At 38.4% G+C, this 24,174-nt stretch overlaps 1 protein-coding gene across 3 annotated transcripts in view; it reads left to right on the top strand.

Moving 5' to 3' along the window:
* The first annotated feature begins 965 nt into the window (after nt 1-965).
* p120ctn (adherens junction protein p120) overlaps nt 966-24,174 on the top strand; it is a 189,557-nt gene continuing 166,348 nt past the window's right edge. For 2 of the 3 annotated variants that reach the window (XM_089250129.1, XM_089250131.1), the window contains exon 1: nt 1,001-1,357. The gene's annotated coding sequence lies outside the window, so the exon portion shown is untranslated. Of the gene's footprint in view, nt 1,358-24,174 lie in introns of all 3 variants that reach the window. The other variant, XM_089250130.1, reaches the window with a different exon arrangement.

The raw sequence follows: 24,174 nt of genomic DNA, 5'->3' as shown, positions 1-24,174 counted from the left end.
AATTCGCCCCGACGGTCCGGGGCAGCAGGCAGGTGTAGTCTCCCTACATACTTCCCTAAGTTACGCAAAAAAACATATTCATTTCAGTATAAAATCTTAGCACATAAATCTGCTTCAACCCCCCCCCCCCCCCCCAAAAGGCTTGAGGCCATGGTCTCCAAATCGACGAACTCGTACAATGGAAATGGAAGAAAATGCTTGCAAAAAAATATTTTCGTGAAATTAAGAAAGAAATTCCCGGACATGAAGTAAAAACTCAAGAAATTACGAAAAAAAATCCAAGAAATTAAAAAAAATTAAGAAAGGAAAGTCTAAGAAATTAAGTATAGAAAATTCTAGAAATTACGAGAAAAATTCAAATTTCGAGAAAAAATCCATGAAATTAAAAAAAAAAATCTAAGAAACTCTAAGTAGGGAGTAGAAGCAGTTCCAAGAAATTAAATAAAAAACCCCATGAAATTAAGGAAAGAAAATCCAAGTAATTAAAGAAATTAAATCCGAGAAATTAAGTAAATAAAATCCGAGAAATTAAGTAAATAAAATCCGAGAAATTAAGTAAATAAAATCCGAGAAATTAAGTAAATAAAATCCGAGAAATTAAGTAAAGAAAATTGAAAAAATTATAAAAGAAAATCCAAGAAACCAGGGAAAAAAAGACGAATTTTAAAATTTTATAATTAGTTAATTTTAAATTTCTAATAAAAGTTACAACCAAAATTTAAACAAAAAAAAAAAAAAATTGCAACCCCACATAAATAACTTGGCGTAAATAACAAGCATTCATTCTTGAACAGGTGTTTATCGCCAAACACGGCTGATTATTTGGCTCAGAAAAAAAAAAAAAAATCCTCCTGAAGAGGGCGCTCTCGACGCCACCCAATCAGCAAAAGACCGCGTCTGCCCATCACCAGGTGTCGCTAAACGCCAATTCTTGTTCATTGGCGTCCCCCACGCCTCCTCCCGCCAACGGAGAAGGGAAAGGAAAGGAAAAAAAAAAGGCAGTGAGTGTGTGTCGTTTCGGCGGCCATTGCACGTCTAGTTCAGTCAAATTTATAAAGTGATGGGAATTTCGTACGGCGTCCGCCACCTATTGGATTATTAAACGCTTGCGATAATACACTAAAGGGATAATTCATGTGGATATAAACAATCGAGTGGATTTTTTTTACCTTCATACAAAATACACAGTGTGTTCCCCTCTCGGAGTGAGTGAGTGGTTGCAGCACACCCTCTATCTCACGAAATATTCTCGAGGAAAAAAAAACCTCAGGGCGGCCTTTGGAGAACGGATATTTCTCTCCTCTTTCCAACGATACCGCAGTACAAAATTATCAATAATTTGATTGGAATGATTTCGGTGAGTATTATTATGCATTATTACGTTTATTATGTTTTCCTTGAATATTAGCAAACGCGGCATCACCGTGTTGGTATGTGAAGAATCTCTTGAAGATGGAGGGGGTGGGGGGTGCTCTCCGCGCACTCCTCTATTTCTCTACAAAGAGACCAACGTCCTGGGGAAGGTTTTTTTTTCCTATTATTTGAAGTTTTAAGGGGAAATAAAAGGTTTGTCTCGGCATCCCTCACGATTTTTCGTGAATTACATGAAATTATTTATATTGATTGCGAACGATTTCTCATCGCTACGAGCCGAGGCCGTAGCAAGGGGGACTTGGGGCCCAGTCCCAACATGAGAAAATGACGGATTTAATCGTTATTCCACAAAAATCAATTGTTCTTTCTTCTGGTCTCCCACTCCGGTATAAATCACTGGCTACGAAGGGGCCAGTCTTAGCCGTCTTATAGCAACATGGCCCCACCGGTCAAAAGGATTTTTCTGAGCCCCCCCCCCCCTCATCTCGCTAGAAATACTTGTCCATTAACACAGATTTCATTTGTATGAAGCCGCCTTTTGCTGTTGAGGCCCTCGGGTCGGCCCATTTTTATCACTGCAAGCGGATGCGTATTTACATTGAGGCGGCAGGGACGAAGCTAAGCGGGACCAGGTCGGCAAATTTTAGGAGTGAATATTCAAGTGGACTAGATTAGAATGAGAAAATGTGACAAAACTATTTATTAATTTTCGCCAGAGGTCGAGGGACCAAGGCGGTGAGTGAAGAGCGACCTAGAGAGTGCGTAAGCATGTGCGCGACCACATAATTGGCCTAGAGAGTAAGCAAGCGACCACAAACAATGAGTGGCGAACAATACTTCGCTAAGGGGATAATTCATGTGGATATAAACAATCGAGTGGATGTTTTTACCGTGGTACATTGGTATATGTACAGTGTGTTCTTTTTGGAGTGAGTGATTGCAGTACGCCCTCTATTTCGCAAAATGTTCTCGATGGAAGGCGGGCAGCCTTAGAACGGATATTTCTCTCCTCTTTCCAACGATATTACAGTCAAGAAATTTATTTTGAATAGAATGATTTCTGTCAGTATGATGCATTATTACATTTATTGCATTTTCTTTGAATAATAACAAACGCGAGCATCGCCCCACATCCTGGAACAGAATCCCTATTATTCTGGGGATCTTTTGCGCTTCCCCGCGGTCAGACTTCTCACGGGCCCTTCCATAGTTAATTTATATCGTGAAAAAGCAAAAAATGATGAAAATTGGCCAGGGCCATGTCGCTGTGTTAATAGGTATGTGAAGAAGCCCGAGTGGCGTGGTGGTAAGATGCTCGTCTACCACAGTGAAGGTTGTTGTCACGTTCCTACGTTAAAATCCGAGGGAGGATACGGATAAGATATTTTCCCTAAGAGCTTGAGGCTGCCACCAATATAGACGGCGGCTTCACTTTCAACCCATCTCATTAATGGCAGTAAATTGCAATATTGCGATAGGGTCAGAGTGGGGGTTTGGTGAAGAATCTCTGGAAAATGGAAGAAGGCTCTGTTATCTCCTCTTTCTTCTCAACAAAGAAAATGTCCAGGTATTGTTTTTTTTTCTTTCTATTATTTGAAGTTGTAAGAGGAAATGAACTTATACTAATGATTTTGTTCTACCCCTCTTTGTTTTTTTTTTGGCTGTAAACAAAATTATTTGTTGATTACGAACTTTTTATCACTGCAAGAAGATGTGTATTTACAGAGATGCTAAGCGGGCCTAGAAGTCTATCTCCGCATATGAAAGTGCAAGCACGTGAACGACCAAAAGAGGAATCTAGAGAACGTAAAACCACGTTAGTGGGCGACCAAAAGAAAGAGTGAGTGAGCATGGGAGTGACCTTGTGAGCGAGGGACGATGAAAAGAGTGACTTGGAGGCAAAGACATATTCACGGGGGGGGGGCGGTGCTTATAATTTTCTAAATGTGATTGTCGAATTGTCTAAGGATGACACAAAATTTTCTGATTTCATTACAGTACGTCTTTTAACATGGGATATTATAAAGTCCTAGAAGAACACCACATTATCTACGCCAGGTCTGGGCAAATCTAGGAGCCAGAAAAAAAAATTTAGGCGTGAAAAAAAGTTTCTACCTGGAGAAAAAGGTTCAAATAATGTTTTTAATTTTTTCAGGGCATGGTGAACCTTTTCACGCTTTCAGATATGCTGCTCTCTCAGCCTGCAATTTAGTAACTACACAAAGAAAATGTTAGGTGCCAATACCAATTTTGTAGTCACCACGGTGACCTGGCTCCTGGGATTTGCCAGTCCTGAACTAGGGATCAAAAACCATGCTTGGCTCCTGAGAAATTAGGTTGTCTCTCCCCCGCCCCCCTCTAAATATTTTTCGATTAGTCAATCCCTGCTCAAATCTTTTACTCGTATCGGTGGTTCTGTACCCAACAGTTGTAGTGAGAAAATATAGGGAATTGAAATTATTGTTGTTTCATGACCGAACAATTTCAATGTTCCTAGTGACTTGGAAAATCAGGGAAAAATGACGAGGGGAAAAAAACTATGGTGGAAAAAAAACAAACTCCAAAAACAAAAATTCGAAATTTTGGAAAAGGTTAAGATTTTGAATTATATTTCTGGTGGACAGACACACCACTTTCATAAGGGTACAATCATTTTCAATAGTTGAATCAAGTACGTATATAATTTATGCGTATAATACATCCATTAAAATGAAAAGCTAACGAGAAGAAAACAATTAAAGAATTATGAACACAAATGAAAAATGAAAGGGGGGGGGGAAGAAAGCAGTAATATATATAAACAAATAGGTTGATATATGTGTAAGTCATGATTTGCACAGATATTGACATTTATTGGTGAATTTGGTGTATGCAATGAAATTAGTTAGTAATCATGATTAGCAAAAAAAGGAAAAACATAATACCATTTTATTAGGTGTTGGCAATGATCGGAGGAATATAAATGTATCAATAAACGTAATTATATTTTTATCTATATAGTGTAACTCAAAAATTGTGAGTATATACGTATATATATGGACGCACACATATCTATATATATCGGGATCTCCAAAATGGCCTTCGATGTTGTTTATGGTGAATAGGTAATTCTTGATCCGTTTTTTTCAACAAAGGAAAAGATGTAAAACTGAGGACGTGTGCGTGTGTCGTTTGGGAGATTGTGATGAAATTTTGGGATGAGATAAGTCAAATGAGGGTTTTCTTTACTGTTTTGTGTATCGGAGGAATTTGTAAGGTATTGCTGGAACCCGGTTGATGATCTCGATGTATTTAATGGTAAGCAAATCTGATTTTTTTAAAAGAATTATAGATTTCTAAAACTACAAATATCTCACTAGAAGTATATTTCAATGATGAAATAGGTCAGATTTTGCTGGGGACCCTAAATTTATACATAGTGTTATAAATTTTCTACTCTAGGGCTGAACAAATCCCAGGTCGTAACGGTGACTAAAAAGTTCTTGATGGCGCCTAAAAATTTCTGTGTAAATTGTAGTCTGGAAGCAGCGATTTTTTTCCCCTAATTTTATCCGTATCTACACACACATAAAAGAGGGTCACTATGTCTTGAGAAAGACGAAATAAATATTTTTGGACCTATTTTTCTCGGGGAAAAGATTTTGGCTCCCTGTTCCGGCACCTAGATTTTCATGCAATTTGTCAAGTCCTGAATCTAATTAACTGTCATACCACTGAATTAAAATAATAAATCACCATTGTGTGACATGTCACGAGCACCTCTGGTTGCCGATCAAATCTCCTCATTTGGTAGTACATTGCAGTGGTTCTCAAGACTTTGCCACTTGTGGCTCCATTGACAGGGTGATTGACCTGTTAGGAAAAAAATGAAAGTGTGAACGAGTGTCAAATCTGGGAACAACCATCTTATCCACTGTAGTGCAGAATCTTGGCCCGTATTCAGCCTTGTGCCCTACTCAGTCAAAAATTTTATGTATCATGGATAACCTTTTTGAAACCGGGCGGAGGGGGGGGGGTTTGAAGCTGCCCTCAAATTTTATCGCCCTGTGCAGTCTATCATGTTGCACATGCTTTTTTTGAAACACAACCACGCCGTGTTTTCTGTATCTACCAGGGTTGGGTTTTTGACATGACAAGTGTCAAAAGCTTTTTTAGATCAGGTTTTAAGATTATTTCCAATCAAAGTAGAGCTGCTGCCTTTGATATCCAAAGCATTGTTTTTCACGTTTAGATACACCTTCAATTGGAAAACCATTGCATTATAAATGATAGTAAACATATACCATATAATAGCCAACCTTAGTCATTCCTACTATTGTGCTTAGAATAAGTTATAAAAATTTCACCTATATGTTATGAAAAGAGTACAATGAATGAACGCACCCCAGAACTTTGCCACTGGACTTATCCGGTTGCCGAGATCTCTTCCAGACCAGCTTCGTGGCAAAGATGAAAAGAGTACAGCAGATGGTTTATATCAATACGCACATATAAGCAGTTGAAGAAATTTTGGAAGAATATCTAATCATTCCATAGTTTTTCCCTTCAGCATTTATGCTATGCTCTATTCAAATTGTATATTTTACAAGAAAAAATATACACACATCTTGTCCAAAATAATTCTGTAGACAGCAGAATATTATTTTACAATCGTATTAAGTTTTTATTATTTGTATAACGTGGTCACTTTAAACATTACATGCAATGATTTTGTGTATTTTCAACGGGAATTTTTAAATTGAAAAGCAATATTTGAGGTTTTTGACAAAACTTGGTTTAAACTTTGACAGTTTAAAATTTAAATTTTCAAATTTTGACAGTTTAAACCGTCAAAAACTACCATGCGCCAAAAACCTGCCAACCCTGATCTATACTAGTAATCTCAGTTCTTGATTCTTGGAAGCTAACGGTGACTTAGATAAGAGGAAGTTATTTCACCGTGATGACTAAATATTTATTGTATGGACAGCTTTTTTGTTGTCACTTGATAAAGACCGCATTCCGAAGTCACGGCGGAAAACTTGTTCGTTGCGACTGGAATTCCTTCACACCAATAAATTTGCATGATATAGTCGTTGGTTTGTGCATGTGAGAGCTCCATTCATTTTCTGATATGTCCTTGGAAGTTCAACTCCGTATCTAGACATGGTAAAAAAAAAAAAATAAAATAAGTTACTATTCAAAAAATGGAACGTGTCAACCTCTTTTACCCTCTCTTCTAACAGGTGGATGATGCGTTGTTATCATAGATGTCGGATTTCCTGCGCATGCCATCGTTTTTTTTTTTTTTTTTTTTTTTTTTTTTTGTACAATTTCTTTTCTGCTATTTATTATTACCTGCTATTGCTGGTGTTGGCAGCAAGTGCCAGCAGGCCGTTGGAAAAATTATTTTCTCTGTGTGACACGTTCAAGACTTTTATTTTATTTTTTCAGGTGTAAGCGGATGTTTGGACATCTGCCAGAAATTTCATCTTTTTCTTTCATTTTGTGTTGAACTATGTACATACGCTTTATACGTTTCGTACTGTGTTCATGTTTTAATTTGCTGTTTTTTCACTAAATATGAACTCTTTCGTGGACTATTTATTAATTTCTTTATTTTTCTATCTTGGTTCGTTTTTCGAGTTTTCTCCTTAAAGGGGGGGGGGTGCTCTCGCAAATTTTCAAAAACACATTTTTAAATTTGTTAATACTATGAAATTTTCTGCGTCTTAAAAATTTTGTTCTGCCTGTACTCTACAAATATTTTTCAAATATTTTAATATAAACTGCGCTGGCAGGCGTTACACATGCTAATGTTTTTCACTAAAATTATTTTTAACTATTTTTTTTTTCTTAGATAAGGACAATTTTTTGAACCACTCATTCGAATGTGTTAAAACTTTGTGTGTCTCAACACTATGTGTTACATACACGAGCTTTTAGGATTTTAATTGTTATTTTTTCTTGAATTTTAACTTTAACTACATGCAACTTTTTCAAAAATCGCCAAAATTTACCCATATTTTGTGCCATAAATTTAAAAAAAATTTTAACGAAAAATTTTCGTAATAAAGTATGTAACACTATAGTGTTTTGAGAGAGACAAAGTTTCAAGAAGAATGAGTGGTGTTCGCGAGAAAATGTTCCTTATCTAACAAAAAACTTCGACTAAAATGCTTTTTTCTCAAAACTACTAGCATGTGTGATGCTTGCCAGCAGTTGTTAAAATATTTTTAGTACATGTAGAACAAAAACTTTTAAAAGTTAGTCGCAGAGAATTTCATAGTGCTTAAAAATTGGAAAATGTGTTTTTTGGAAAATTTCTGTGCACTAACCCCCTTAAATGTATCTCTCTCCAAGTGCATTTTTTGTGGATTTTGCTCACGTGTGTGCTTTTGAATGTGGTGTGGTGTAATCACAAATTTCATGTGGCACACATAACTTCATGATGTGAAATGTAGTGATACCTCGGCTCCCCAAAGCAAAAAGAATGTTTTGCATTGTTCTGCAACAAGCCCTCAGCTGATTCGGAAATATTCTGCGGGAAAAATTCCCACAATAGCGTTTTCAATACCATTTTTCGAAATTGTTCTGCAGCAGCACTGATTGTCCCGTGACGTACTCCGTGGTTTTTGGCATATTCTACTTTGGGACTCCCAAAACAGAATGTTTTGCATTGTTCTGCAACGAGTTCTCAGCTACTGGAAATGTTCTGCAGTAAAAATCCTCATAATACAGTGTTTTCTACATTTTCCTGAAAAACTCTTCTAGATTTGATTTTTCGCACTCTGCTCCGCGACGTACGTTGCAGATTTCGGCATATTCTGCTTGGGGATTATGCCGAGGTGAACTTGGGCAAGAAAAGTTTGTCTTCTCGGGGAATCGAACTCGCGACCTCTTTGCAATCAGTGCGCCTGCCCGGATTGCAAGAGTTCCTGATTGTGATTCCTGGTGGAGACAATGACGTTTTTTTTCCCCCAAGTTCATTTCGGTGTTATCCAGAAAGTTTTTTCGTTTTTGTCCAGATTCGATAGTTCCATTGACGAAATTCCGATTCTCGATTCATCCCACTATTTAAACGTGTCAATAGTGTTAGAATTTACGACCCCTCCGGTGATAAGCTGTTCCATTTATTAACAACCCTATTTGAGAAAACTCTCTCTGGGAGCACAACTCGGGTTTATCGCCATGGGGAATTTACTACCTAGTGAGTAGTACCGGAAGTGTACGTGTGTGTACCTAACAGTCTGCGTGTGTATCTAATGTTGACTGATTTTCAAATGCCGCCATCTATATTTCAGATGTAAAGTGTAATGATCGAATATTTGTGCCATTTGTAGGTCTGTTGGTCACTGAACGATACTAGTGTCCCCTTGTCGAAGCAGTTGATTGACGGTGAATTAATAACTCATGGTCCATCGCTTTAAATATTTTAAACACTTCGATCATATCCCATCCGACACTTGCGGTAGTTACTCCAATGTAAACATATTCAAGAGAGCAAGTCTTTCTTCATAGCTCAAGCCTTTGTGTGCCAACAAGAGCACGCGTAGCTTTTCTCTGTACCCCTCTCAATGTACCTATGTAGCAATCATAGATATAACCATCTATCTGTCTTTAATTCATAAGTCACGTCATAAGATTCCATTAGTCTTATCTGTCTATGGTAGGAATGGTGTCCAAAACCTCACGGCATACTCCAGTCCAGAACGAACTAAGTTACATATAATATAACAGGGCTGGACGAATCGCAAAGAAATCCAAGTGCCAGAAAAAAATTTTTACTTGGAGTAAAAAGTTCAAAATAACGAACGCTTCCTTTGAGTTTTTTACGGCATACTGGCCCTCTTTTATCTGTATATGCTGCTATAAATTCCAAACACGTTGTGCCTGCACAAAGAAAATTTTTAGGGCGCCAATACCAATTTCTTAGTTTCCGTGGCGACCTGGCGTCTGGGATTTGGTCACCTCTGTATACATTTTAATTTTTTTTTTTAATTAACTAGATGTCCATAATTGTGAATCTGGTGAATATCAGTGATTTCAACCTCTGATAAACGAGTATTAATTTCATCACAATACAGTGTCAGAACACCACATCCATTTTTATTGAAACGTTTTGTTCCGTATCTATATGAAAAAGTTGTTTTATTTTCTTAGAAAATATGAAAAGGGACTCATTTCATCATCGTTAGCTTTTTTAGAAAGTCATTGAAAGTGTTAGGAAAAGCTTGAAAGAAGAAGAAAAAAAGCTTCTTATTGAATTGTGAAACAAAAGCCGCCTCCCCTTGTTGGAAAATGGACGTTTGTTTTTCCCACGGCGCGCTATTGTATCAGTGGAGCACGTTTTATATTTTTTTCCCCCATTTATTATGATTTTGCGTCGATTCAATGGGCGCAAAACTTCGCCCACCGGTCACGGTTCAAAAAACGGTTTTTGTTTAACGGTTTCTTTTAACCTTTATATCGTATATTTCTCTTTCGTCATTTATTGTGGTGCTATAACTTTTGAATAGTTTTGGGATCAATGGAGAAGCTGGTATGAAATTCGAATTGGGAAAGGAATTGTTTTTGATCGGTGTATTGAAAGTATGTACGAAAAAATAGCGTGGTTTTGGTGTGGATTTAATGTGGGTGTATGGCCAAGGCTCGACGAGTCGAAAATAAACAAAAAACAATTTGGTGCCGAGCATATACATTCGGCCTCGCGTAAACGGATATCAACTGTTCCAGTACACGATTTCCGATTAAGGGGGTATTCGGTTATGCTGGGAACAATTCCATTGCGGTTTGACACCGTTTAAGTATAGTTTGCATATTTGAAACTGATGAAGGATCAATATGAATAAAGCAGTCATGAAAAGGGAGTGAAAATTGAATTGAAATACAGCTATCACAATATATCACTGAGATTTTAACTTATCATTGCGTAAGTTAGTGCCCTCTATGGGCTCAACAGATAACAAAAATACAATTAAATCTACGTACTGGAGACAATTCTCAATTCCAGGTTTTTCCAAGTCTGAACTTGCCAACATAGTAATAGATATTAGTTAAAATTGTTTATACAATAAAAATATTATGTACATAATCGTTAATGGGTATTGACAGTTGAAGTGTATATCATAATATTGGATGATGGAAAAATACATTGAATAATTGTAAATCTTGTATCGAATTGTTTTTCAGCCACTTTGTTGGGAAATTTGCCTATTTTGGTGTTTGTAGTGGTGCTGCTATCTGTCTCTTCCATATTTTGAAGTAAAAAATGTCAGATGATTGAATTTCCGTGTTATGTAAGTCAGAGCTGAACAAATCCAAAAATTATCACCAATTAATATCGAAGTGAATTATCACTTCTATAAATTTTTACCCTAAGAAAAAGGTCCAAAATAATGCTACTTTTGAATTTTTCAGGGCATAGCGACCCTCTTTCATGTTGGCAGATATGCCCTGCTGTAAATTCCAAACATTTTTTTGCTCCTCTCAGCTTGCAATTTCGTAACTACACAAACGAAATTTTAGTCGCCAGTGTAAATTTTTTCAGTCGCCATGGCGCCTGGGATTCGCCCAGCCCCGTTAAACATAAATAATTGCGTGTTCATTTCCACTAAATTCATCGGATGGTTTGTTTTTCTTATTAAAATCAGAGAATTTTTCTGTGTAATTTTGATTTTTTTTTTTTGATTGAATGAAAACGCTGCTGTGCTTTGAAGACAGAACTCCCGTTTGTTCCTTAATTAAAATAACCGCTAATTGAAAGAATTCCGATACATCCGGGGAGAAGAAGTAAAGACCGCATAGCACTGATATATATCGATTCAAAAATTGAGTGGAGAAGATACAAGGAAAGAAGAGTGGGGGGGGGGGGAAAGGAATGAAGGGAAAATCCCAGAGTGTTTTAATTACTCGAGTTCAAATAATTAAAAATATGCATATTTAATTGCACGCGAGGGTTGCCTCGCGACGCTAATGAATAATCTCGATGCAGCGAATTTTTACGAGATGGAGGAGATGGTGTTTAGTTTTTACTTTACAACGAAAACGTTTTTTGTTTAAAATGCGTATAGGTACGTATAATTGGATTATATACAGTTCACTTGCCTTGCGCGTATTAGCAATATAGCATGCAGGGGTTGTCGGAAGTGTTTTAGATCCTTGGGTGTTCTCAGCTTGAGTTCCATTATGCAGGGCAATGTGTCTCAAAGTGTACGTCGTGGCGAGCTGTAGACTTTGATGATCGTCTGTTCAGTGCATGGAAGTGGTTCTTTTTTTATACTATTCTGGAGGAGAGCCATGAATAAATGTTGTCATGGCGAGGTAGCCACGGGTGGCGAAAGTTTGAGGGCATTTGATTTCTAAATAAATTCTGGGGGCGCAAAATACTATGGCTTCAGCATCACCCCCGGTCTCCGACGCCAATCATTGGCAGTATGGAGGTTGTAAACTGACAGATTTTCGAGATGCATTCACCAGGGATTATCAGGTTGCCATGACAACAGTGGCGTATTTACGGTGGGTGGGGGCTAAGTGAGCGTTAGCCCAAGGCTGAAATTTCGAAGGAGGAGGGAGTGTGGCAGATTTTAGGAATGAGGGGTTAAGAAAACTCTAGTAGAATGAGAGAAGCTGGGTAAAACCATAAATCTGCCTCTTCTATAGAGGGCGAGGGACTAAGTCAGTCAGGGACCTAGAGAGCGTTCAAGCATGTGAATGGGCACGAATGGCCAAGACAGTGTGCAACTATGTGAGTGACAGAGAGCGAGTAACCAGGTCAGTGAGGTGAGAGGACCAAAGGAGTTGGTTACCAAGAAAGTGTGCAAGCATGGGAAGGGACCAAAAGAGTAAAAAACCAGGTCAGTGAGCGCAGTCTAAAGGCTTGACAAAATGAAAAAAAGATTTAGGGGCCAGACAAATTTCTTGCGCAGTTTCCCCTATAAAAACAATGCTAAATAATTGGGTTTTTTTCGAATTTTTCAATACTTAATGACTCTTTTCCATGTTGGAAGACACATAAAATCGTAATGTTTTTGGTATTCTAAGGCGGGTATTACACTATAAAAGTTTTTTAAAAGTACTTTTATGAAACTAAAAATTCAACCAATAAGATTATCGGTTGCATTTGCTCGAATGTAACCTATGAGCTTTATTGGCTAAATTTTTTTATAAAAGGAATTTCATCAAACTTTTATAGTGTAATCCCGGCCTTACGTAGACTCTGATTTAGCAATCATATACTGTATTATAAAGTTTTAGGCGCCAATATCGATTTTAGTCACCATGGTGACTTGGCGCTTGTAAAGCCCTGCCTAAAGAGTGACCTAGAGACCGTGCGAGCATGTGAGTGACTAGGTCAGTGAGCGACCGAAAGAATTCAAGCATGTAAGTGACCCCCGAGTCGCACTGAGCTGGCTATAGCTCAGGACGGCGAGAAATTCGAAGAATGACAAGTAAAAAGAAAAATTATACTAGAATGAGAAGAACGACAAAATTTCTGAATTCACAGGCGGCAACACCTTAAACCCGCCTCTACAGGGCAGCTAAAAAAAATGGCATTGGTGCCTAAATTGTCCATGCTTGATGACTAACGACAACTTGGAGGACAATACAGAATATTCTGAACATTGGGGGAAAAATTTACCAAGTCCCGGAAAAGGCACAAAAAATCATTTTGGCTGTCTTCCTGGAGAGAGAGAGAGAGAGGAAAATTGGCTCGCCTAGGAAATTTGGCTGAAGCCAATTTTTGTTTTCGATTTGTCAAGTCCTTTTATACTAGTACCGAGTATTAAGGACAGCACAAGTATACATACGAACATAAATATTGATGTCGTTACTATGGAAGCTTCTTGCAAACTGCTCCCAACATTCAGCTTAAAAAAAACAAATGCTCGAAGTCGCCGGCTGTTCCTATTACGTGTATCTCGGGGGGGGGGGGGGTTGTATGGATGGGTAGCGAGCAGAAAAAGAGATGTCCGGACATCATCAGCCCAGACGCTACTCGATTAGTCAGTCTGGGAACTATTTGATCCACCAAATGTGGGTGTACGGAGCTGGATCGGTAATAAATGTTCTTCAGTTTATTGGTGGTTATGGTAAAATGATTTTATAGTAGAAAATTTTGTTAGTGCGAAAACTATTTCCTTTTTCCTATATCAAAATATAGGGTTTCCCAATAGTTTAAAATCCATAAAAACTGAAAGAATTGGTATATTTGAATGCTATATATTGTGGTTCGCTAACAAGCTATTCTGACGGAGGTGGGGAAGGATTTTTTTAGGGACGGGAAAAAAGTTCAAATTTTTGTCGATAGAGGATGCGCGGAAGCAAATCGCTTAAAATATGCAAATCAGAATCCCAAAAAATGCGTGTTGTTCGATTATCAGCTAATTTCTGAATTTACCTGTTGCTGGCGCTTGCATAAGGTTTTCATTGTGATCAGGGCCGCAACTAAGGAGGAGCAGGTGGGTCTCGTGCCGCGGGCGCTGGTCCAGGGGGAGGGGCGCAAATTTTATTCTCAAACCACTCCTTCAACATTACAAGGGGGCGTCAAAATGCGCACTTGCCCCGGGTGACCAAACATCTAGTTGCGGCCCTAATTGTGATGCTGATATTAGTGAAGTTGCTTTATGTGTATCTCAGCCACGAATCGTCGTCGGTCGGTTTACAAAAGTCTCGGACACAGGAGAGATTAAAGAAAGTTATAGGTCCAAATACCGTTTAAGATAAATTCGGTTTTCAGATAAATTAGCTTTCGTGCAGCGCCCTCTTTTTGACAAATTGCAACTAAATTTGTTTCCCATGTCCAAAAAAGATCCACTTTAGTGAGAATAACTTTTTCATAAACCCAATCAAAAATATACCAATTCCTTTAATTTTTTTAATGAATTTTGAACTACCGTCGAATCCGGTTATAACGAACTCCCAAGAGATCGGAGAATTCGCTTCGTTATAAAGGAATTCCAGGTTGTTGTGAAAACGAGATTTTCCCTATAACGGTATTCGTTGAAACGGGATTCGACTGTATTTGCCAATTTGCGGAGGCATCCTGTATTTAATATTTCCTGCGAGTAATTTCATAGAAATTGAATTATTTTTTTTTGATATTTCAGTAACAAAAATAAAATGGGGAAAATTTCATTATAGAGGATTCATAAAATGCATGTAGTGGATTTTCTTTTATTTATGAGTTGTTGTGCAAAAATATTTCTTATATCTGGGAAATTAAATGTCAGGCTTGAAGAGAGTTGAGAAATTTTCAATTTTCCTATGACTTTGATGAATTTTTGGGGCACATTTATGTTATGGTTAATGGAAGAAAGAAAACAAGAGCTTTTCGATATTACTTCGAAAAAGTGCTGATAGAAAATTAATAATCTCTTGTTATAGCGTTTCGTTAAAAATTCTCTTTTAAGAGAGACTTTTTATTTTTCATTAAATATTTCACCTAATTTTCACTCCTTGCTTTCCCCGTGAATAGCTTAATTGGGGGGGAAAAAAAAGAGAAGCTTATTTCTCTCTCTCACAACGTTTCCTCTCATGAAGCTTCTTAATGAGGCGTGAATCTCGTTATTGTGAAATTTTTCCTTGAATTAACTCCTCGTGGATTTCTTTTTTTCATTCTCCCCCGTTATAAAGACAATATTATTAGCCGTTGCTTTTTTTTTTTTTTTTTTTCGTTTTTGAAAGGGTTTATTATCGAGTCGGGCTTCCTGCTGTTTGCGTTTATTCCGTAATTAAATTTACTTTTAATATCGGTTTATTGCTTTTAAATATGTGTAGCGTGTGGGAAATGATTCGGCAGTTCACTGGTGAAAGTGCGAGTGAAATTAGAATATTGAAAGTTTAGTGCGGAGAGAGCAACACAACTAGTCATTTTTAGTAGAAATGTTGTAAAATCGTCAACTAGGTTGGGCAACCGGGGCGTCGCAATTTTTTGATGAGAGATCGACACGGATTGGTTGAATTCAGGTTTTTAACCAATCTATGTTGATCTCTTATCCAAAAATTGTTACTACAGTTTTAACCATGTCGGTGATTACGGCTCTAAAGCCGGGTTTTCCTAGGAGCAGGTTTCTACAGCATTTGCAGCGTGAAAACGCTCATTGGTCACAAAAACCTGAATTTCAGGTATTTAACCAATCAGAATTTTCACGCGCTTTTTTTTTCAAGCCGAGAAAAACTCGTCTATCGCCACGGGCAATTTACTACCTAGTGAGTTGTGCCGGAAGTGTAAGTATGTGTACCTAACAGTCTGAATGCGTATCTAGTGTTGTGTATGATTTTTTAGTGCTGCCATATATATCTCAGAAGTGAAGTGTAATGACTGAATATTTGTACTGTTTGTAGGACTGTTGCTCTCTGTGGCGAGACTTTTTAACGGGGAGATCGGCTCGCATTTGCTCCTTGAAGTTGGGAACCACAGAAAACCAACTTCAGCCCACCACCACTGTGGTGACGGTGGAGCTCGATTCATCACCTCCTAGAGATAGAAGGCCTCTTCAGTGTTTGCCATAAACGTCATTCAAACTACCTAGCAAGTTTGCCACACAGCATCGTATTTCGTTTCTTGTTATTTTGACGTCGAATCTTCCTGATTGCCTCACAAAAGCCGCATAGTGATTGCATGTGGGGCATAGAAATCGCCAATTCTGAGCTCGATCATTTCTTTTCCTCACAACATTGATACTGGCACGAGCAGGGATTCCCCCCCCCCCCGAATATTCTGAGGGAAAGTAGACTACTTACTGACGTCACAAGCAGAGTGCGGAGGCCTTCTATCCCTAGGAGGTGATGCTCGAACCCGGGTCCCCGCGATGCGATGCATATTGGTGATTTTTATTAACGCCTTAATTTATATATTAACTAGGGAGAGAGTTGATGGAACTCTGAAATTACTATTGACAGAAAAATGATCCTATTCAACTTCGGATCTGAAGTTAGTTCTGACTTTCGGTCATCCTCTGACCGGGGTTGATTTCCGACTGAAACAATGTGCGAGTGAGCAGTGTTTTCAAACCTTAACTATCTTGTTCAGGACATAACAGTGGTTTTTGGTTGAATGTTCTACTTGACTAAATCACGTAAGTTTTTTCTCGGGTTTCGATTTTCACTAGATATGTATTCTAGTGGGAAAGTCTAAAATCTGATCGGTCTTGAGATAGATAAGAAATACGTGATTGATGCTGCCTGGTCAACACAGGATATTGAACGTTGAAGAAAAAGAGCAATTAAAAAAGGAGATATCCGAGCATTTCAGTCCTAGTGGGTGTGGACAGATCTGTAGATGTTTACATCTTACTTCCTCACGTTCTAACTCTGCCTGATGTGATAGTGAGCACACAAGTAATGAAATGTATTCCCTCCCCCTACTTTAATCCAAGGCGGATTGAAAGCAAGCATTGCCAGTATCATTTAAAGGGTCTTTCATTAACCATCACACGTATCCATTCAATTACTCTCATTGCGCGTTATCGTTGGCCAGCTCTTTATTTGAAGGTCGTTGATTTTCTTTTTTTCGGTGACCTGCGTGTCAAGTGTTCGTGAACTATCGTAATTTATGCGTTTCTTGTTTCCGTTTAAGTTATTGTATTATCTATATTTGAGAATATTTATTGAATGTTGGGTTTGACCGCATCCGGTATTGGCAGCCATCCAGTAGCTTTGGCTGAAGATGATTGATCTCTGGACGCTGGATATCTTTATTCCCTTATTTAGGAAAAAATGGAGCAGCATTTTGCCGAATATACCAAACATAGAATCAATTGTGTCGTTCAAAATTTTTGAGCGTTTCGCATGTAAGTTTTTCAGCAAAGCCAAAGAAAGGTTCCAATTTTTTATTTTTATTTTATATCTTACGTTCCATTTTTCACCTTGAAACTCTTAGACATTATTCGGGCATTTATAAAATTCCTTCCTTTTGAAATTTATCTGATGGCTTTTGACAGCATCTACATCATAGTTCCCCAAAACTTTTTGCCTTCCCCCCCCCCCCCCCCCAACTCAATTCAACCTACAACACTAAACAAACAGCTTCCATTGCCCCCGGTGGAGCAATATTGCCCATTTTGGGAAACTGATCTACATCAACGAATAGTTTTAGAAAATAAGATAGCGGGATGTGTAGTCAGTATGGTAGATGGGACAAAAAACATCCCAGCGTATATCATGAATTTGTTTTGGGGGACTGAGAAATAGCGAGTCTTTTCGTTTAAGAAATATGTCGCAAACCGAATATCGATCCATGCAGTTTTTCTCTGACTGGTTTCACCCAATGGAACTAATTTAGATTACTTTAATGGATGGAAATAATTTAGATTACTACGCTTCGAGCAGTGATTCCCAAACTTTTTTCCCACCACGTCCCACCTAAGCATGTTGTATTTTCCCCGATACACGGGAGGAGGTATAGGGCCTCAGTTAGCCCCTCCAATGTGATCGAAAATTGTAAAAAAAGCTTAAAATGCTGTTTAAATGACTTTCTGTGAAATTGAAAGGCCTTTTTTTTGAAGGCCAAGAAATCAAAATTTCCTCGAAGAGATTCACTGCGATCCCCTCGAATTAACCTGAGAACCCCCCTCCCCCCCAGAAAAAAGTAGGCCCTGCTAACGTCTTCTTCCATTACGCCCTTTTTTTCACATATAGTTCTTATTGGTCGAAAAAGGAACTCCTGTTTACGTGGAGGAATCCCAAAAGACTATTAACCTGGTCTAAAGTTTTTAACGGAGTTTTCAATCTTTAAAACAGTTCCGGTGAAATAAAAAATTTCCATCAAGTCCAAACGCCAACAAGTCATACCGTAGCATATCGATTCACGCATTGGCGTCTTAAAACGAGTGGACCCAATGGGGCCAAGGGTTCTGAGTGGAACATGGAGTTCTACATTATCAGAGAATTTTAATTATTCTGCGAGATCATTTTTTCATTAACCCCTTATGCGACATTGACGAGGAGCACTTGATCAACGTTCCAATGAAACACCTTGTACAAATTGCATTCAAGGACTGAAATCATCCTGATTTCATGCATTCGTACGTCAAACTTTGGTTTAAGGGTGCTCTTCTTTTGATGATGGATATGGGCAGTGCTCGCGACTAGAAAAAAGGTTGAAGACCTATGGCTTAAAGGGTTAAATATGAATTTTCATTGATACTGAAATTGTTTCATCGTTAAATAGGAATTTTCATCAATTCCTAAATTACTTTCTCATCATTTATTATATTTATCAAATACTAATTTCCATTAAAATTCTGTAATTGGTTTTTCAGTTGAGAGCTTTTCTTTATAAACAAACCGGTCTACTGTGTGTTAACAGTATTTGAGGTGACGGAGTCCTCTCTTCATAACCAATGGTGTAATTACAGTAAATGCTTTCTTTCCGTTGCCCAAGCGAAATTGAGACGTCATCGTTTGGTTTTGGGAAAACATTTTCTTCATTTTTATATAATCTTCTCGAAGACCAAAATATCGGTTTTATCGATAACCATTAATAAACCGCCCCGCCATCTTCTTTCCCGCGAATATGTGGTTTTTTTCCCCCTTCTTTCCGTTGTGGGTCCATCAATCACGTTAGAATTAGTATTTGTTCAAATAATTAATGTTCGGAAGAAATAGTTACTCGCACACACTTTTTTTTCCTTTAATTATTTCGCCGTTTTCACTCATTTGTCTTGAGCAAATGGACATTTATTTTTTTTTTTCCACTCTTCATAAGATCATCTTTACCATAATTGATGGGTTGTGATCGTTAATCAGGGACGACGCTAATTGCTATATAAGCAATCATTCTACTTCTATCATTTTTTCCCCCTTGAATAACCATGTTTGTTAATTAGATTCATTTCTTCGTGCATGTGAATAAATGGCGTGAAATTACTATTTACAGTTATGGTTTTTTTTGACCCATTGATATATATCTATAAATCTTGAGTTGATGAATTAGCATTATAACGTTAATTCTCGCTTAAGATTGCTCTAAATTTTAGAGTCTAAAAGAACACGGCGGTATTCGTGTAAAATTTAAGCTTTCGATATGGTTCTTAGTTTTCCGAATACAACGGGAAAAAATTTCCGATCATAAAGTAATTGGCCTATAAGAGAAGCATCCTTCAATAGAGGTGAATCAATACAACTAAGCCTCTCGTAGCGGACACTTCCAGTTAACCAAGAGTGTGGTCGGCTGCAGTTGGTTTTTTGTGTTTTCCATCTTGGCGTGAATGCGAGCCGATCTCCCGTTAGGAAGTCTCACCACAAAAAACATTAGGCCTACGACGGTACAAATAGTCAATCATTACTCTTCACTCATAATTTTAAAAACAGATGGCAGCGCTGAAAAATTCAATCAGGACACTTTCAGACTGTTAGGTACACACATGCAAACTCCCGGCCCAACTCGTTCGGTAGTAAATTGCCCATGCTGATAGACCGGAGTTGTGCTCGGTTTAAAAGAAAAAATAAAGTTAACGAACAGTTAACTCCCCGAAAGAAAATATCCCCACAGAGAGCAACAGACCTACAACTGTACAAATATTCAGCCATTGCACTTCACTCATAACTCATAGTTTGAAAAATAGATGGCAACGCTGTAAGTTCTTCGAGATGTGTGAGACAGATGGCAGCAGTGACGTGAAACAAGCACAGTACTAACAACATGAATACGTTAGGGCCATGCATACGCTCAGAACATATATTCCGGCGTGTACCAATTCGTTAGAAATTCCGTAGAGGAATGTGCCCGAGGTGCATGCACGGCGTAAGTAGTAGCGCTGAAAATTCACGCGCAACACTAGATTAAGCGCTGAGACTGTTAGATGCACATGAAAGAACGCTTCCGGCACAACGCGTTTGGTAATAAATTGCTCGTGGTCAGATAGACCGGAGTTGTGCTCGGTTTGAAAGAATGAGAAGATCTTCAATTTATTTCTCTACCTATTTATCGGCTTTGCTAGCAGCGGTATTCAACACTTGATAAAATAATTAAATTTAATGTGGAAATACATGCTAATCGGGATTTATCACGTGGATTTAAATTAATATTTTCGCTTTTGAAAAAAATACGAACAAAATAGAAAATTGTTTCGAAACTTGTTCTTCCTCGTCGCCATTTAATATCTGTGAATGTGATATGAAAAGAAATAATCTCTCTACATTTTTTTGAATTCCGGAAGTAGTTTTTATCTTTAATTCTTCTTTCCCCGCTTTATAAATTATTTTCTTAATCAAAAAATTTGTTTCTCTTTGTTTACACGTATGTGTGGAAGAAGTAAATGTCGTCGGCGATAGAAAAATCGATTCTTTTGCTTTCTCTTTTTTCCCCCTTTTTTATGCTCATCTTTCCATGTTTAATTCATTTATGAAAGCAGAGAAGGGAATAAGGGAAATGGAATCCAATAAGTATAATATTGAAGATATGTTAATAATTGTATTTGCGTAACATATCACATACATTTGGAAATACAGGGTGTCCCATAAATTCGTAAATAGTTTGGAAATTCATAAAAATTGGAGGAATTGGTATATTTGAATGGTGTTTGTGGAATAGCTAATCTCACGAAAAGGGATTTTTTTTGGAGGGGGCGGAACAAAAGTACGTTAATTGAAAATTTTTTCTTTAGAGGAGGCGGTGCACGAAAGCGAATCGGGAGCGATTGGACATGAACCTTTATTTAATCTCTCCTGTGTGTGAAACGTTCGTAGCGGTTGTTAGCCGGCAATTCTCGTGTCTTAGACAGAACAGTTTCACCAATCAGGACTCTGATTTCCATATTTCCAGTGATTTGCTCCGCTGCTGTACTTGGCCCCTTCCTTGCGTGATAAGGTAGTCTATCAACCTTAAGAGATCCCATACATGTTACAGAAATCGTTTGAGGAAAAATTGATCATGCTTTTCTAACGAGATTTCCGGATTCGGCCTGAATACCCCCCCCCCCCTCCGCTACACTACACACTTGCAGTTCGGTGGTGAGTAATGGAAGCGAGAAATTCCCAGCTCATGTTGACAGAACCGCGCCACACACTCCGGTCGACCTGTACAATTCGAGACTGCAGACTGCGCAGTTATTCAGAATAATTTTTTGATCCGACCACGACCATTTTCTGATCATGCCGGCTGAACAGTCCACCAAGCAGTTTTCCTACTACACACGTTCCGGAAATACCGAAGGCCAGGACTGCAGTTTTTCCTCAAAGGATATCTGTAACGTGTATGGGCCTCTTTATATACGAATTTTTTCTGAATCCCTGAAATTCTTTCGTTAAATACGATTTTTTTCCTAAATCTCTGAAACCCTTAGTTGGTATCCTAGTGATTATTTACCCCACTCTTTTCAAAACTCATTTTTCGTCTTCATTTTTGGAAAAACAGATCTTCCCCTTGCTCTTTTATAAGCTCTGATGCATCGCGCGACGTTCGCATATGGTTAATGTGAAAGAGCAGATGTTATTTTTTAGCCCGGTACCTTCGAAAATTGTTTGATAGAACTGCTGTTAGCCGCGACGCACACATCGGGAACCACAAGCTTAAACTACCATTGAACGCTAGTTCTCGGAAATTTTTTATTAACCCGAGTGTTTTTCCATCAAGTATGAAGATGACGCCAAGGATATTTATTTACTCGAGCATAAAATATTCCCGTCATTGGCGCCGCCGATACGTCGAACCTTAATTATGGAAATGATTTTTTTTTTTAGATTTATTCCCACAACGAATTTACTGAATGAATTCTAACAAAAAAGAAAAAGAAAAAAATCAAGGATTCTTGTCCCGTAATTACTTCTGAGCGTTTAACATGTGTTAAATGATCGAGCAATTTTCACGGACTCTTTCTCAGACCTCACTTTCATGCATGAATATCGCGGGAAGATAAAGAGAAAAAAGGTATTTTTTGATGGTCTTTTTCATTCCGATTATTATTACGACAGGTTCGTGCTTTGCATGGCATGTGTGTGACTTCTTTTCCCTCAAATAATTTCCGTAGAAACCTGCACATCATTCCTATATGACTTACACGCATTATTAAAGCCCCCCCCCCCCCTCCGCTTGAGGTCTGTCTGCAGTAATTTTTAATGACTTTAAAAGTCATTGTTTCCTTTAAAGCGGTGGGAAAGTACGCGAGCCATGTACATGTGTCGTAAATGCCATTCTAGAGAGCCGCATTACTTTACGCTATCGGGTAATGAAGCTTCACTCGCTTTAATCTTGTATGGGCCATTATTACATATATTGATGCTATTACTAGTTAGTGCCGAGCTTTTGCATCGAAATGGATTGCTTTTGAATAAAAGCTTGTTTTATTATTCGTATTATGGTGAGTTTTTCAATTTGCACTTTCCGACTTCAAAGGTGAAGTACTTACGACACATGCCTATTATTGTTCAGAAGTTTCGCGAGTTTGATAGCTTCTCGGTTTTTGTCTGAATATATCCTTACTCAGAAACTGATCTGAAACGACGCCAATATGATCGTACAAAGCTTTTCTGCCACAGATATGTCTGTTCAACTAGTTATTAGAGCAGAGATCCCTAACTTATGTTTCAAATATCCCCCCCCCCCTAGAAAGGCTTGAGACAATTTCGTACCCGTACCCGTCGGAATGCGTATAAGATTTTGTTACCCTTATCCTCTTTCTCCCCCCCCCCCTCCCAGAGGTGTACCTCATTTTTTAGAGTATATAATGATTATTTTCTCAAGTTGAGCATGAGGTACACGTATATGCACCTAATGCAGTGGTTCCAGTAAATATATCGACCATAATTGAGATTAATTAACTTTTAAAAAAAAATTCATTGTAAGGGTATTTTGGCGCAAAATAAACACATCGATCAAAAAAACTTTTTTTTGATTGTTTTGACTCAAGTGTGAAAAAGTTGCAAATACGAAGGAGGCTCAAGTACCCTCAGAAATTCATGGAAGGCGTGAACACCTCTTGAAACACGTGGATGCTTACGTATCCCTAGAAATGCGTAGGAAGCTTGCGTACCCTCAGAAATGCGTAGAAGGCTTGCGTAGTTCTTCAAAGGTAATCCCCTAGAAATACTTGGATACTTATTCCTAGAAATGCGCAGGAGGCTTGCATACCTTCAGAAATACATGGTACTGTGCCGTTGAGGGCGTGCGTACCTCTTGACACGCTTGGATGATTGCGTACTCCTTGAAATACGCAGGAAGCTTGCATACTCCTAGAAATGTCTTGCAAGCTTGCGTACCCATAAAATCGCGTAAGACGCTTGTGTACTTCCCTGAGAGATGCATCGGAGGCTTGCGTACCCTCAGAAATGAATGGTACCGTGCGAGTCAGGTGATTCCGCTTACCTCTGAATGACCCTTCCCTTACCCGAAGCGTATTCCTACCTTAGATCGGGAACCACTGTATTAAAGTATCAATTTGTCGATGACAGAGAGTAGTTTTTAATCAGCTGATAAACCATGGGTCACTGACTGAATAGCCCTCTTGTACATACGAATGGCATGGCTGCGATGCTACGAAAATGATCAAGAATCCACTACGGACAATAAATCTCCCCCCCCCCCCACCCCACTACTTCCACTGAGCCTGGGTGTCTCTTGGTTCCTATCACTACTACTTCCAGAACTCCAATAAGACACGATTTAGAATTGGGAGACTTTCATTCATGGCCTGCAGTGGGATCGGGCCTCTTCCTCAACTTCGCGGTTAGTTGGTTTTCATGCCTCGGGACAGTCCCAGCAGCCAACAGATATTTACGCCCAATTAAATTCGGTCTGCCGTGTTAAACGAGGTCATGGGAATGAAAAGCCCATTTCTTTTCACCCTGTGCAAATGATAACAAATGTCATTGTCTCGGGTA

The sequence above is a fragment of the Pholcus phalangioides genome, unplaced genomic scaffold (assembly GCF_987345545.1).
Source record: "Pholcus phalangioides strain wild (caught in Gottingen) unplaced genomic scaffold, Ppha-v1.0 ptg000022l_1, whole genome shotgun sequence".
Taxonomy (NCBI): Eukaryota; Metazoa; Arthropoda; class Arachnida; order Araneae; family Pholcidae; genus Pholcus; species Pholcus phalangioides.
Note: the sequence above shows the minus strand (reverse complement) of the source record. Positions and strands in the feature narration are given on the sequence as shown.